Source organism: Bos javanicus, chromosome 10, assembly GCF_032452875.1.
Source record: "Bos javanicus breed banteng chromosome 10, ARS-OSU_banteng_1.0, whole genome shotgun sequence".
Taxonomy (NCBI): domain Eukaryota; kingdom Metazoa; phylum Chordata; class Mammalia; order Artiodactyla; family Bovidae; genus Bos; species Bos javanicus.
In genome coordinates, this window is record NC_083877.1 from 22,016,808 (window position 1) to 22,032,207 (window position 15,400).

General features: G+C 41.9%; 1 pseudogene; it reads right to left on the minus strand.

The window, feature by feature from the left end:
• Window positions 1–8,333: 8,333 nt before the first annotated feature.
• LOC133255854 (NADH dehydrogenase [ubiquinone] 1 alpha subcomplex subunit 2-like) lies at window positions 8,334–8,699 on the minus strand (annotated as a pseudogene).
• Window positions 8,700–15,400: the final 6,701 nt, after the last annotated feature.

A 15,400-nucleotide genomic window follows, 5' to 3' on the forward strand; every position in this document is an offset into this window, starting at 1 on the left:
CACCATGCCTCAACTAAATATTCCACACGCTACAACTAAGGCCAGTACAGACAAATAAATATTTTTTGTAAAGTTAATCCAATGCCATTTTAATTGGAATACTAACTTGGGACTTTCCTGGTAGTGCAGTGGATAGGAATCTGCCTGCCAATGCAGGGGACGTGGGTTGGATCCCTGGTTTGGAAAGATCCCACATGACTCACAGCAACTAAGCCCATGCACCACAACTACTGAAGCCCGTGAGCTCTAGAGCCCTTGACTGAGCCTGTGTGCTGCAACCACTGAGCCTGAGCTCTGGAGCCCGTGAACTGAAACTACTGAGCCCTTGTGTCGCAGCTACCAATGTCCGTGTGCCTAGAGCCTGTGCTCTGCAACAAGAGACGCCACCACAGTGAGAAGCCCAAGCACCAGAACAAAACAGAGTAACTCCTGCTCACTGCAAGAGAAAGCCGTCACAAAGCAATGAACACCCAGTGCAGCAGAAAATAAATACATAAAAGAATACTAACCTGTGTGTATGTGTGTGTGTATGAATAAAACAATGTTTAACTAAAAGAATAAGTGCCTTACAATAGGGAAGAAATTTTTTGTGTGAGGAAATGTTAAAAACTAGCAATGATCTGCTTGCCTTACTACGTATCAGAATGGACTTCAAAGCTCCATGGCAAATCAGCATGACAGAGACATAGAGTAGGAGTAGATTGGTGGAAATTGAATGAAATATCCAAATTAGATTCCATTGTGTGAGAACTTAAAATACATGAAAAGTGGACTTCCCCGGTGGTAGAGTGGCTAAGAATCCATGTGCCAGTGCAGGGGACAGGGGTTCAATTCCTGGTCCGGGAAGGTTCCACATGCCTCGGAGCAACTAAGCCTGTGCACCACAACTACTGAGCCTGTGTGCCACAACTACCGGAGCCCATGAGCTCTAGGGCCCTTGAGCCACAACTACTGAGCCCAGGTGCTGTAGCTACTGAAGCCTGTACACCTAGAGCCTGTGGTGCACAATAAGAGGAGCCGCCACAGTGAGAAGCCCGTGCACCGCAACAAGGAGTAGCCCCCACTCACCGCAACTAGAGGAAACCTGTGCGTAGCAATGAAGACCCAGCGCGGCCAAAAAAAAAAAAAAGGGTAAAACCACTAAAAAATATATATGAAAAGTATTGCAATCAAATAAAATGGGAAAATGAGACTTTTACTATTTATTTATTTCTACTGTGGGAAGATTGTATTAGTAGTTACTCTGTTGAGTGCTGTGGATGACTGGGATATGGTAGAAATAATGGGATTTTTGAATTACAGTTTTCCACATCAAACCACCAAAAGTTGCAAGTAGTACATGAGTTTAGTAAAGTTTCATGATACAAAAGCAATAAACAAATCAGCTGAGTTTCTATACGCTAATAAAGAAGTATCGTAAAAATTAAGAAAACAACACATTTACAATTGCATTAAAAAGAACAAAATACCTAGGTATGAACTTAGCCAATGATGTGAAAGACCTGCACAATGAAAACTGTAAGACACTTCAATAAAGAAACTGAAGAAGAAACAAACAGAAAAATATCCTGAGAACTTCCCTGGTGGTCCAGAGGCTAAGACCCCCCCTCCCTGTGCAGGGGGCCGAGGGTCAATCTCTGGTCAGGGAACTAGATCCCACGTGCTGCAACTGAAAAAAAGATCCCATGTATTGCAACTAATACCCAGCACAGTCAAGTAAATAAATATGTAAATAAATATTAAAAAGAAAAATATTCTATAATCAGGCATTGGAAGAATATTGTTAAGATGTTCCTCCAGTTAAAGCACCTTACACATCCGATTCAATCTCTAACGCAATTAGAATGGCATTTTTCACAAAACAGAGCTAACAACTCTGTCATGTGTGAGGAATCAAAGAGGACCCCCCCAAAAGGCAAAGTGATCTTACAAAAGGAGAGCACAGCTGGAATCAACTGGCTGACTTCAAACTAAACTGTGAAACTACAGGAATCAAAAAAGTATGGATTTGGCACAAAAACAGGCACACACACCAAAGCAATATGGTACACAGATGGCTATTCATGTGGAAGATATAAGCTGCTTTTTCTGTAAACAAGGACTTTGTGGCTCTAGAAAGACAATTTCCTCTGTCTTGGTTATTTTTTTTTAATTGAGACTTGTGGAATTGAGGCACAATTTTATTTTCTTTTAGCTTTTCATTTTGACATAACTTTTGATTTGCAATTGTGAGGAATTCCCGTATGTCCTTCACCCAGATTCCCTATATGTTAACAATGTACCACATTTACTTCATCTTTTTCTCTCTTGATATATTTCTCTTAGCATAAGTTTAGTAATAACTTATAACTTCTTAATAGTTATACTACTAATATTATATATTAATATATGATACTGCTGCTGCTAAGTCGATTCAGTCGTGTCCCACTCTGTGCGACCCCATAGACGGCAGCCCACCAGACTTCCCCGTCCTTGGGATTCTCCAGGCAAGAACACTGGAGTGGGTTGCCATTTCCTTCTCCAATGCATGAAAGTGAAAAGTGAAAGTGAAGTCGCTCAGTCCTGTCCAACTCTATCGACCCCATGGACTGCAGCCTTCCAGGCTCCTCCGTCCATGGGATTTTCAAGGCAAAAGTGCTGGAGTGGGGTGCCATATAGTATATATTGGAGAAGGAAATGGCAACCCACTCCAGTACTCTTGCCTGGAAAATCCCATGGACGGAGGAGCCTGGTAGGCTACAGTCCATGGGGTTGCAAGGAGTTGGATCTAATATAGCATAGTAAGCTTAGTACATTAGATAGCCTCTCATATTTTCTGTCCATATTTCTCTGATCATCTTGATAAATTTTATAACGTAACCTAACATACTTTGCAACTTGCTGATGTTCCCCTGAAACTTCTAAAATCTGGATCCTCACCCTCATTCTCCATCTTTTTCTCTCTTAAGATTTACTTGACTAAACTGATCATTTGTCCTATAGCACGCCCACAGCCTCTTACTGTTTACATCCTCGTGGTGCTGTGCAACCCATTCCTCTGCCCCTCTGTTCTCTGAAGCCTGGTTAATTCAGTGTAGAAGCTTGATTAGATTCAGGTTTGATTATCTTGGCAAGAGTATTTCATATGGTTGGATTCTAATTCTTTCATACTTTCTTTACTTAGTAGCTGGAATACTTCCACAAGGAGATTATTAGCAACTATTTCGTCATCCTGTCTAGATTGTTACTTTTGCAGAAAGGAGTCAGTGAATTCTGGTACCAGCCTCAGTAATTAAAAGTCGTTTGGGCTTGTTATAAGTTATGAAGAACCGCATCTGAATATCAAACAGGAGTTCATTGAGACGTCAGATTACTGGAAGTAATTCACAAATATCGTTATTAGGCTATTATTATTTCCTTCACCTAGCTGTGCCTCAGGACTTCTGTTTAATTAAACCCTGTTCATGATTTTTGATAAACTTTAAGGTATTCATTTAAAATGAGTAATGAAATAATGTAACAGTGAATCACATTTACTTATTTACTTTTGTATTGAAGAGCAGGAAAGCAAAAGAGAAATTTGTCCCTTTTGTTTGAGAACACAGTTAAATTTATTCTTATCTGACTCTTTCCCTATGGTTGATTAACCAGCTGTGTTTAATTTTGAAAGCTTATAAAAATGAGTTTCTTATCAGCACAAAACAAGGCATTTTATAATACAGCATCTGAAGTTAAAAGTCTTTTAGGTCCAAGGAGATTATTTTTACAGTTTTTCATTAGAGCTGACTTTCTGTAGCTGAAAACTACATTGCCAAGACCAGAATAACTAGTATTCTGGATGGAATCTAGATTTTGTACATGCAGAAAATACAACTGGAGCTCTGTTACGTGGGGTAGAGTGGCAGGGCATGAGATAATGGGGTTCCCAGCAGATGGTGTCATTTTTCCTGATCCAGCAACTTCCTGCAGCAGAATTGCGGTGCACCCCATCACAGCACAGGGTTTCCCAGGGGGCGCTAGTGGTAAAGAATCCGCCGGCCAATGCATATGATGTGAGACATGAGACATGGGTTGGATTCCTGGGTGGGAAAGATCCCCTGGAGGAGGAAATGGCAACCCACTCCAGTATTCTTGCCTGTAGAATCCCGTGAACAGAGGAGCATGGCAGGCTACAGTTCATGGGGTTGCAGAGGGTTGGACACGACTAAAGTGACTTAGCACACACACAATCACAGCAGAGGTAGTCTGACTAAGGGTTCCTCAGAATTCTGCTTAGGTCCTGTTCCTCCAGTCCTTCCACTGATTTTGTGAACCACACACAAAAAATCACCTTCTACTTATACCAATTTGAATGATTTCTGGTATCTGTAACCTATTTCTCACTAAAAATAAAGCTATTGATTTTTGTGTATTGTTTTTGTATTGAGCCATCTTAACTCTATTGGCAGTAATAGTTTTTCAGGTAATTCTCTGGAAGTTCCTAGTTAAAAACTGTTCAGTTTTCAGCTTCTCTTTGCTAATTCCTTCTTCATTTCTCTTAAATATTTTCACCTTATATTGGTAGGCAATAATGAACATTCTGTTGTTTTTCTAACTTTAGTGGGGAAGTTTTTTATCTTTCCCAACTGAAAATAATTCTGACTTTGGAGATTACAGATATATAACATTATGAAGATATTTATCTTTTCCCATTTTATTAAGAACTTTTAACCTAAAAAAATTAAGAATGTAAATTGATTTTTATAAAAATTTTTTTCCAGCATATATGGAAATAATTATGTTTCTCTTTTTCCTATTCATATGGTGAGTTATTTTAATAGATTTCCTAATATTGAATCATCCTGCATTCCTTGAAAAATTACACTTGGTTATGGTATCTTATTTCTTTACTGCTTCACTGGATTCTTATTGCAAATATTTTGTGATTTTTGCACTGATATTCATAAGTGGGTAGTTTTCCTTTTCTGTATTATTTTTTTTCTGTTTCCTACTGATGCAGTGCTTGCTTTATGAAAGATTTCCTTATTTTCTGTGCTTAGTTCTGAAATGGAGCAGGACCATATGGTCCTTGCCTTTCTACCGTGTTCTCTGCCTGCCTTTTGTGTGTGGAAAACTTTAATCAAAGAATAAGTTTAATCAGAGAAGTGAGAAATGTGGAAACAAAGGAAAACAGTCTGAGACCAAACAATAATAATGTCATCATCAAGCATAATCAAGCACCTTTAGTTCTTTCTCAAGGGCTGTAGATAAATATTCTGAGCCATATCCTGTGAGCTGTCTTATAGATACTAAAACACCAGGTGGAAAAGTTAACTACATGATGACCAGATTGCACTCAGGACTCAAGTTGCCACAATTCTGAGAACTGATCACAAAGAAAGGGGATCAAATGGACCCCGGAACTGAAGACTAACTGTACCTAAAACAATCAAGATGATGCTAGTCAGACCACTGATGACCAATTTGAAGATGACTGTTAGAGATAACTGTGCTGTTTCTGTGTGTTGCCCACCCCCCCCACCCCACCTTAAATACCCTCACCCCCTGCTTGAGGGAGCGGGGCAGGGGGGCGGTGAGTCGACCTCTGGACAAGTGTCTGCTACCCTCTCCCACCAGTTGCCGGCATGTGAAATAAAGCAAACTTTCCTTTCCAACAACCTGGCTTGCTTATTTGCTTTTGAGCAGTGGATACCCCATGCATACCTTTAACAGTTCTGATGAATTCTCTGCTGGTGATTTTGGGGTGGGGAGAGAGTGTGTAGAGGGTAAATGACAGCTTTCTTTATTCTATGTTACTCTGTACTACTTGGTGTATTTAGATTTTCCATCTTTTCTAGGGTCAGTTTTGATCCATTTCATACAAGTTTTCAAATATATTTGGATATATGTGAGCAAAACCAAATATATATATATATCTTTATACACACACACACATATATATTTCTGCTGTATCTGGTTATTTCTTCCTTTCCTATTTGGTGTGTTTGTGCTTTCTCCTTTTATAAAAAGTTAGGCTAATAGATTAACAGTTAATCTATTAGTTGATTTTCAAAAATCAGTTCTTGTATTTGCTGTTTCTGGTTATAAAAATTCACTATTTTGTGCTTTTCTCTATATTAATTTCTTCCTTCTAACATTTCTTCCTAATATATTCTTTTGCATCCTCAATTCAGTAATTTTTGTTCTTTCTTGTTTATTAATATAAGCATTTTAGACTATGATGTTTCTCTTGGTGTTTATTTAACTATATAATTTAATATGTACGGTAATAACATTAACAGTGGCGAACAAATCAGCCTCTCATGAAAACAGTTTACAACTATGTATGAACACACAGTCTTCTGAAAACAAACATTTTACACACATATGGTTTCCTATAACAAATATTTCTAACTTCAGTGTTATAAGACAATGATCCATGGAAGTATTAAAAAAAAAATCTTTCAGTAGAGACTTCCCTGGAGGTCCAGTGATTAAGACCCTGAGCTTCCACCTCAGGGAGCAAGAGTTCAATCCCTGGTCAGGAAATTAGGATCCTGCATGTCATGTGGTGTGGCTAAAAAATAATTAAAAGAGGGAAAAAAAATCTTTCAGTACTGTGGGAATGCTCCTTGGTCTTTTTAGTTGACTGATTCAGACAAACAGTCAATTCTGTACACACAAGATCCAGAAAAAAAGTAGATTTCACTAAACTTTTGAGTAACTTGTATGTAAATATTTTTGCTGTTTTCTATCTATAAGATTCAATGGTTGGTTTATGACTCTGCTTTCTGTGTCAGTGGGCTCCCTTTCTTTCAAGGCAATTTGTTACATTGTTAACTAAGGGTTACAACGTTTGTCTTCAGTCATAATTTCTAACCAAGATCAAATTAGTGCATATCAAGCTTATATTTTTCTGATTTCAGTGTTAGAATTATTTTAATATTTCACCATTGAGTATAGTCATTAATTAGGTTTCTTGTGAATATTTGAAACTTTTTCTGATCCTTAGGAATTTCGCATATCCATTGAAGCATAGATGGTCACTAATAGTTAAAAAATTGCATCAGGTGGTGGGTTTGGGATGTTCATTGCACTATTTCTTTTTTAATGCTTTCCTGTGTATTTAAACATTTTCATAGTAAAAAGCTGGAAAAAACTAGATCTGTTTATATAATTATGAGACATCTAGGAATGCTTCAGAAATTATAAAAGAAGAAAGTCAGTCAGTCATGGGGAAGGACACAGTAGCTGTTTGAATTAAAAGCAGACAGTTGTTGCCTTCTGTTGTTTTTCCTCATGGACAGCGGAAATTGCTCGTGTGTGACAGGAAGTATTTAGGTCGGAGAGTACAGGAGGGTATGACTTTTTGTAGGAGACTATGCAGTCCATTCTAAAGGAGATCAGTCCTGGGTGTTCATTGAAGGGACTGATGCTAAAGCTGAAACTCCAATACTTTGGCCACCTCATGTGAAGAGTTGACTCATTGGAAAAGACCCTGATGCTGGGAGGGATTGAGGGCAGGAGGAGAAGGGGATAACAGAGGATGAGATGGCTAGATGGCATCACTGACTTGATGGACATGAGTTTGAGTGTACTCTGGGAGTTGGTGATAGACAGGGAGGCCAGGCGTGCTGTGATTCATGGAGTCGCAAATAGTTGGACACAACTGAGTGACTGAACTGAACTGACTGGTGCAGCTACTTCCCCTTGCTTGTCTTTAAGAGCTACAGGTGTAGCATGGTGCAAGCGAGATGGCTATCCCTTTGGCTGGAGGGAGGAGACAGAGAATAGTTTCTCAAACAGATTCAGGAGCAGCTGCAACTCACAGAACTATACAGGGTTAGTAGGATGGTGTCCAGTAGGGTTCCCAGGTGGCGCTAGTGGTAAAGAACTCAACTGCCAATGTAGGAGATGTAAGAGATGTGGGTTTGAAGCCCTGGGTTGGGAAGATCCCCTGGAAGAGAGCATGGCACCCTACTCCAGTATTTTTGCCTGAAAAATACCATGGACAGAGGAGCCTGGCGGGCAACAGTCCATAGGGTTACAAAGAGTCGGACACGACCAAAGCAACTTAGCACACATGTCCAGGTATAAATTAGGTTCTGCCTATACAGTGGACCTGGTGAGCTCCATAGGTTCCCTCTGTGGTAAAGGTTCTGCCTTGCATCTTGCCCAGAGCAATTCCATTAGAACATTTTTTTTTTGGGGGGGGGACAGAATAAAATAAGTTTTACTTTTATATTCAACTGCTTTCCCTCAGATGGTTGCACAATAATGGGTAGTTGGTGGGACGCGAATCAGATCATCTTTAGACAGCATTATCAGCATAATCTTTATACAGAACAAAATACATTTCTCCACATTGTACTCAATCCAGCAGAGCCCAGACTCTGGGGCTGTTGTTTTTAATCCTCAGTGGAGACTTCAGGCTTTGCTACTTAGCACATTCTCCAGGGCTCTAGTTACCTGATCAGCACTGAAGTTGTTCAGAGAGACATTCTTCTCTTGGCCAAATGCGTAGCGGGCCCAGAGCTTGGGCTGCACATCCGAGCACTCGCGGATTAGGATGGGCAGGTCGGGATTCGCTTTCTTCAGCTCCACATAGCGTTTCTCAATGAAGTCCCTGACGCCCTGGCTGCCAGGCGAGCGCTGGCACAAATGGATACGAATTTCACGAAGACCCAGTTTGCCTCGGACCCCAGAATCGCTGCAGCCGCCGCCATCTCGGCTAGTACTCAATCATCCGCTCCATTAGAACTTTAAGCACAAGGCAGGGAGGGGCCCTGGAGTTCATGGAGCCCAGGTTATTACTCTTCTGGGAAAGGTCAGTTCACACCAACCTAGCACTTAACAAAAGTAGGGGATTTACCATCAGAGAAACAGACTTTAAGACATCGGTCAGGCAAATTTCCCTGACAGTAAAAAGTCATGCACACAAAAAAGAGTTGGTGCCCACTATATCCAGAGCTATACTGAGACTATTCAGACTTTAGGGTCGTTTCCAGAGTGCCACGCATGATAACATCTAGGGGAGTGGGTTCTGGATTCTGACCTGAATTTAAATCCTGACTCTTCCATCAATATGTAACTTTGGAAGCAAGTGCCTTATTAGTCTGTATGCCTCCGTCTTCTTGGTGGATTGAGTATCATGATAACAGCACCTAACTCATAGGGTCTGCTTGGAGGATTCAAGGAAATGTGTGAAGCACTTGGAACAGCACATAATAAATGTTCAATTAATGTTCACTTTTATTATTTAGCTTAGTTGTGTTGCATCCTCTTTGACAAGCCACATGCTCTTCATTTTGTGGTCACTTGGCTACCTTAAACAGAACAAGTTCTCAGGGCTGAGAAACAGCTACTCTTGGATCTTCCTGATCACCCAGCTGCAGAGGGTTTCCAGACTCTCAGGAGCTTCTTGCCTTTTTAGGTTCATCAAAACCATTACATTCTCCAGACAGAAAAGGAGAAATAGAGGCTTTCCTGGTGGCTCAGATGGTAAAAAATCTGCCTGCAATTTGGGAGACCTGGGTTCGATCCCTTCGTTGGAAAGATCCCGTGGAGGAGGGCATGGCAACACACTCCAGTATTCTTGCCTGGAGAGTCCCCATGGACAGAGAAACCTGCAGGGGCCCATGTGGTTGCAAAGAGTCAGACATGAGAGACTAAGCACAGCATAGCACATAGGTGGAATCTAAAAATAAATGATACAAATGAACTTACTTACAAAACAGACTCACAGACTTAGAAAATGAAGTTACGGTTGCTGGGGGAAAGGACTAGTTGGGGACTTTGGGAAGGTCGTGTACATACACAGCTACGTTTACAATGGATAACCAACAAGGAGTTACTGTATAGCACATGGAACTCTGCTGAATGTTATGTGCCAGCCTGGACGGGAGGGAGTTTGGGGGAGAATGGATAAATGTATACTTATGGCTGAATCCCTTGGCTGTTGACCTGAAACTGCCACAACATTGTTAACTGGCTGTACCTCAATACAAAAGAAAAAGTGAAAGCTTGGAAAAACAAACCAAAACATAACAGTCTCAGCTGAGAGGACTCTGACCCTTGCTCTTGGGTTCTGTGGGTGAGGGAGCAAGTGCACCATCCCATGGCAATGGCCTTGGAATCTGTCCTCCTGCCTTTTCCTTCTGAGCTATGGGTGTAATTGTGGGTCATGAGATTCACTTAGCGCAACCACAGACGGCCCCAGGGGTCCTGCTAGATTATCCTTCATCTGCATTCAGGAATAATATCCCTAAAAAGGCCTTGGTATAAGCAATTTTGGGGGAGACTTTGTGACTCCATGTGTCTGTGGTACATAGATGTGTTTGGATGGTTTTCCAATTTCTATGGAATTTTGAAACTTGGAACCCTAAGTGCTGATTCACTGAGGGAAACTTCTCCCTCTCTGGAGTGATGGTGTGAGGTTTCTCTGGAGGCTCATTACAGCACTGTGATAACAAGGCCCCAGCTACCTCAAATCCCTTGGCTGTTGATTGCTCTAACTTTCAAGCTGGAAGTCTGCCCTTTCATCCCCCTGTTGCAGAGCATAGTAACTTTGGAAAAGTTGAATGAGTCTGGTTGACAGAGTGAGGGGAAAATGGTAGGCAAGGCCCTTTCAAGGGCTGGAGCAGTGGGGTTATGAGCATGGGCATTGTGTGACTGTGATGGGCAGGACTGGACCACACTCAAAGAGCTGCAAGATAATTCCCCTCTGTCCCTTTCCTAGAAATCTCTGCCTGTCCCTGTTCCTGTTCAATGAGCTTGCCCCACCCTGAGTGGGCTTCTCAAAACCTGGGCCCAATTCTAGGTGTGGGCCCCCATACTTATGGCCTTTCTCTGTTCAATGTCACCTCTTTAGATGGGCTTTTCCTGCTCATCTTATTTAAGACAGACCCTCTTCCCTTTTCTGTCCCCTTACTCTGCTTATTTTTTTTCTTTTAATTTTTTATTGCAAGGTATTGGCTTTACAACATTGTGCTGGTTTCTGCCATACATCAACATGAATCAGCCACAGGTGTACATTTGTCTCCTCCCTCTTGAACCCCCTCCCATCTCCCACTACTTATTTAGTTTTATTCATAACCCTACCTGATATTTTATTTATGTATTTATATTTGTCTGTCTTCCCTCAGTTCAGTTCAGTTCAGTCGCTCGGTCATGTCTGACTCTTTGCAGCCCCATGGACTGTAGTACGCCAGGCTTCCCTGTTCATCACCAACTCCCGGAGCTTGCTCCAACTCACGTCCATTGAATCGGTGATGCCATCCAACCATCTCATCCTCTGTTGTCAGGGTCTTTTCCAATGAGTCGGTTCTTTAAATCAGGTGGCCAAAGTATTGGAGTTTCAGCTTCAGCATCAGTCCATCTAATGAATATTCAGGACTGAGTTCCTTTAGGATTGACTGGTTGGATCTCCTTGTAGTGCAAGGGACTCTCAAGAGTCTTCTCTAACACCACAGTTTAGAAGCATCAATTCTTTGGCACTCAGCTTTCTTTATAGTCCAACTCTCACATCCATACATGACTACTGGAAAAACCATAGCTTTGACTAGATGGACCTTTGTTGGCAAAGTAATGTCTCTGCTTTTCCCTACTAGAAGGAAAATTCTGTGGGGGCACAGATGGGTGTGTTCATCATTGTGTACTTAGAACAGGGTTGGCATCGAGGAGGTACTAAGTAGGCATTTTTAAATGAAAATAAGAAAGCAAAACACCTCTTTCCCAGAGGAGCTGTTGCATGGAGGAGAGTAGCTGTTGGGTAGGGGTGGAAGGGGAGATGTACATTTCTTGCAGCATTTTTCAGGAGCTTTGGGTATGGGATTCAGGAGTGCCTTTTGAGAAAGGGATATGAGGCATGAGAAAACTAAGGGTGAGTCATTTAAACCAATTCCCATCCTCTTGGGATGATTGACCTCTCTTTGAGAATGATACCAGTTAACAGAGTTGTCTTCAGCACCTTTGGTTGTTCCGATGAGATGAGCTTAATACGTGCTCATCTTTGGGCCTCAGAAATGGGACCTAAAGTGATCTGAAGTATGGAGGATGAATACTCAAGAAGATAGGCTTGATTCTAGCCAGACAGGACCACTTCTTGTTTAAAGCCCAATTGTGGGCTTCCTTGGAGGCTCAGTGGTAAAGAATCCGCCTACCAGTGTCAGAAACATGAGTTCAATCCCTGATCTGGAAAGATCCCACATGCCACAGGGCAACGAGCCTGTGTGCCACAACTATAGAGCCTGTGCTCTAGAGTCTGGGAGCTGCAACTACTGAGCCATGTGCCACAAATACTGAAGCCAGTGTGCCCTAGAGGCCATGCTCTGCAACAAGAGAAGACACTGCAATGGGAAGCCCTTGCAAGCAATTAGAGACGTCCCCACTCTCCACAACTAGAGAAAGCCCATAAGCAACAATGAAGACCCAGCACAACCATAAATAAATAAATAAATAAAATTATTTAGAGCACAATTGCCTTTGGTCTTCCTGCTTTTGCTTCTGCCATTTCTCCCAACAAGAGTGCCCTTCCTGCTGCTCCTCCCCCTTTCCAACTGCTACCCTCTCTTCTAGACTAAGTTCAAATTCTTTTGTGAAGCTTTCCCAGCCATCATGGGGAAGAGCAAACTTTCCTTCCTCTAAACTCCTTTAAGTCTTACTATTCATGCATTCATGACATTTCAGTAGAGTTGCTCAGTCGTGTCCGACTCTGCGACACCATGGACTGCAGCACGCCAGGCCTCCTTGTCCATCACCAACACCCAGAACCTACTCAAACTCATGTCCATCGCATCAGTGATGCCATCCAACCATCTCATCCTCTGTCATCCCCTTCTCCTCCCACCTTCAATCTTTCCCAGGATCAGGGTCCTTTCCAATGACTCAGTTCTTCACATCAGGTGGCCAGAGTATTGGAGTTTCAGGTTCAGCATCAATCCTTCCAATGAATATTTAGGACTGATTTCCTTTAGGATGGACTGGTTGGATCTCCTTGCATCCAAGGGACTCTCAAGAGTCTTCTCCAACACCACAGTTCAAAAGCATCAATTTCTCGGCACTCAGCTTTCTTTATGGTCCAACTCCCACACCCATACATGACCACTGGAAAAACCATAGCTTTGACTAGATGGACCTTTGTTGGCAAAGTAATGTCTCTGCTTTTTAATAAGCTGTCTAGGTTGGTCATAACTTTTCTTCCAAGGAGCAAGCATCTTTTAATTTCATGGCTGCTGTCACCATCTGCAGTGATTTTGGAGCCCAAAAAAATAAAGTCTCTCAGTGTTTCCATTGTTTTCCCATCTATTTGCCTGAAGTGATGGGAACAGATGCCATGATCTTAGTTTTCTGAATATTGAGTTTTAAGCCAACTTTTCACTCTCCTCTTTCACTTTCATCAGGAGGCTCTAGTTCTTCTTCGCTTCCTGCCATAAGGGTGGTGTCATCTGGATATCTGAGGTTACTGATATTTCTCCTGACAATCTTGATTCCAGCTTGTGCTTCATCCAGCCCAGCATTTCACACGATGTACTCTTCATATAAGTTAAATAAGTTGGGTGAGAACATACAGCCTTGACATACTCCTTTCCCGATTTGGAACCAGTCTGTTGTTCCATGTCCAGTTCTAACTGTTGCTTCTTGACCTGCATACAGATTTCTCAGGAAGCAGGTCAGGTATTCCCATCCCTTTAAGAATTTTCCACAGTTTATTGTGATCCACACAGTCAAAGGCTTTGGCATAGTCAATAAAGCAGAAGTAGATCTTTTTTCTGGAACTCTTGCTTTTTCAATAATCCAGCAGATGTTGGCAATTTGATCTCTGGTTCCTCTGCCTTTTCTAAAACCAGCTTGAACATCTGGAAGTTCATGGTTCATGTACTGCTGAAGCCTGGCTTGGAGAGTTTTGAGCATTACTTTGCTAGCGTGTGAGATGAGTGCAATTGTGTGGTAGTTAGAACATTCTTTGGCACTCCCTTTCTTTGGCATTGGGATGAAAACTGACCTTTTCCAGTCCTGTGGACACTGCTGAGTTTTCCAAATTTGCTGGCACATTGAGTGCATCACTTTCACAGCATCATCTTTTAGGATTTGAAATAGCTCAACTGAAATTCCATCACCTCCACTAACTTCGTTCATAGTGATGCTTCCTAACGCTCACTTGACTTCACATTCAAGGATGTCTGGCTCTAGGTGAGTGATTACACCATCGTGGTTATCTGGGTCATGAAGATCTTTTTTGTATAAAGAATACACAGACAAACTATACAAAAAAGATCTTCATGACCCAGATAACCATGATGGTGTGATCTTCTGTGTATTCTTGGGCTTTCCTGATAGTTCACTTGGTAAAGAATCTGCCTGCAATGTGGGAGACCCCGGTTCAATTCCTGGGTTGGGAAGATCCCCTGGAGAATGGATAGGCTACCCACTCCAGTGTTCTTGGGCTTCCATTGTGGTTCAGATGGTAAAGAGTCCACCTGCAGTGCTGGAGACCTGGGTTTGATCCCTGGGTTGGGAGATCCCCTGGAGAAGGGAAAGGCTACCCACTCCATTATTCTTCCCTGGAGAATTCCATGGACAGTCCATGGGGTCGCAAAGAGTTGGACACGATCGAGCGACTTTCACTTTCACTCTGTATTCTTGCCCCTCTTAATATCTTCTGCTTCTGTTAGGTCCATACCATTATTGTCCTTTACTGTGCTCATCTCTGCATGAAATGTTCCCTTGGTATCTCTAATTTTCTTGAAGAGATCTCTAGTCTTTCCCATTCTGTTGTTTTCCTCTATTTCTTTGCATTGATCACTGAGGAAGGCTTTCTTATCTCTCCTTGCTATTCTTTGGAACTCTGCATTCAAATCGGTATATCTTTCCTTTTTTCCTTTGCCTTTAGCTTCTCTTCTTTTTTCAGCTATTTGTAGGGCCTCCTCAGACAACAGTTTTGTCTTTTTGCATTTCTTTTTCTTGGGGATGGTCTTGATCACTGCCTTCTTTACAATGTCATGAACTTCTGTCCATAGTTCTTCAGGCACTCTCTCAGATCTAATCCCTTAAATCTATTTGTCACTTCCAATGTATAATTGTAAGGGATTTGATTTAGATCATACCTGAATGGTCTAGTGGTTTTCCCTACTTTCTTCAGTTTAGATCTGATTTGGCAATAAGGAGTTCATGATCAATGGCACCCCACTCCAGTACTCTTTCCTGGAAAATCCCATGGATGGAGGAGCCTGGTAGGCTGCAGTCCATGGGGTCGCTAAGAGTTGGACACGACTGAGCGACTTCACTTTGACTTTTCACTTTCATGCATTGGAGAAGGAAATGGCAACCCACTCCAGTGTTCTTGCCTGGAGAATCCCAGGGACAGGAGAGCCTGGTGGGTTGCCGTCTATGGGGTTGCAGAGAGTCGGACACGACTGAAGTGACTTAGCAGCAGTTCATGATC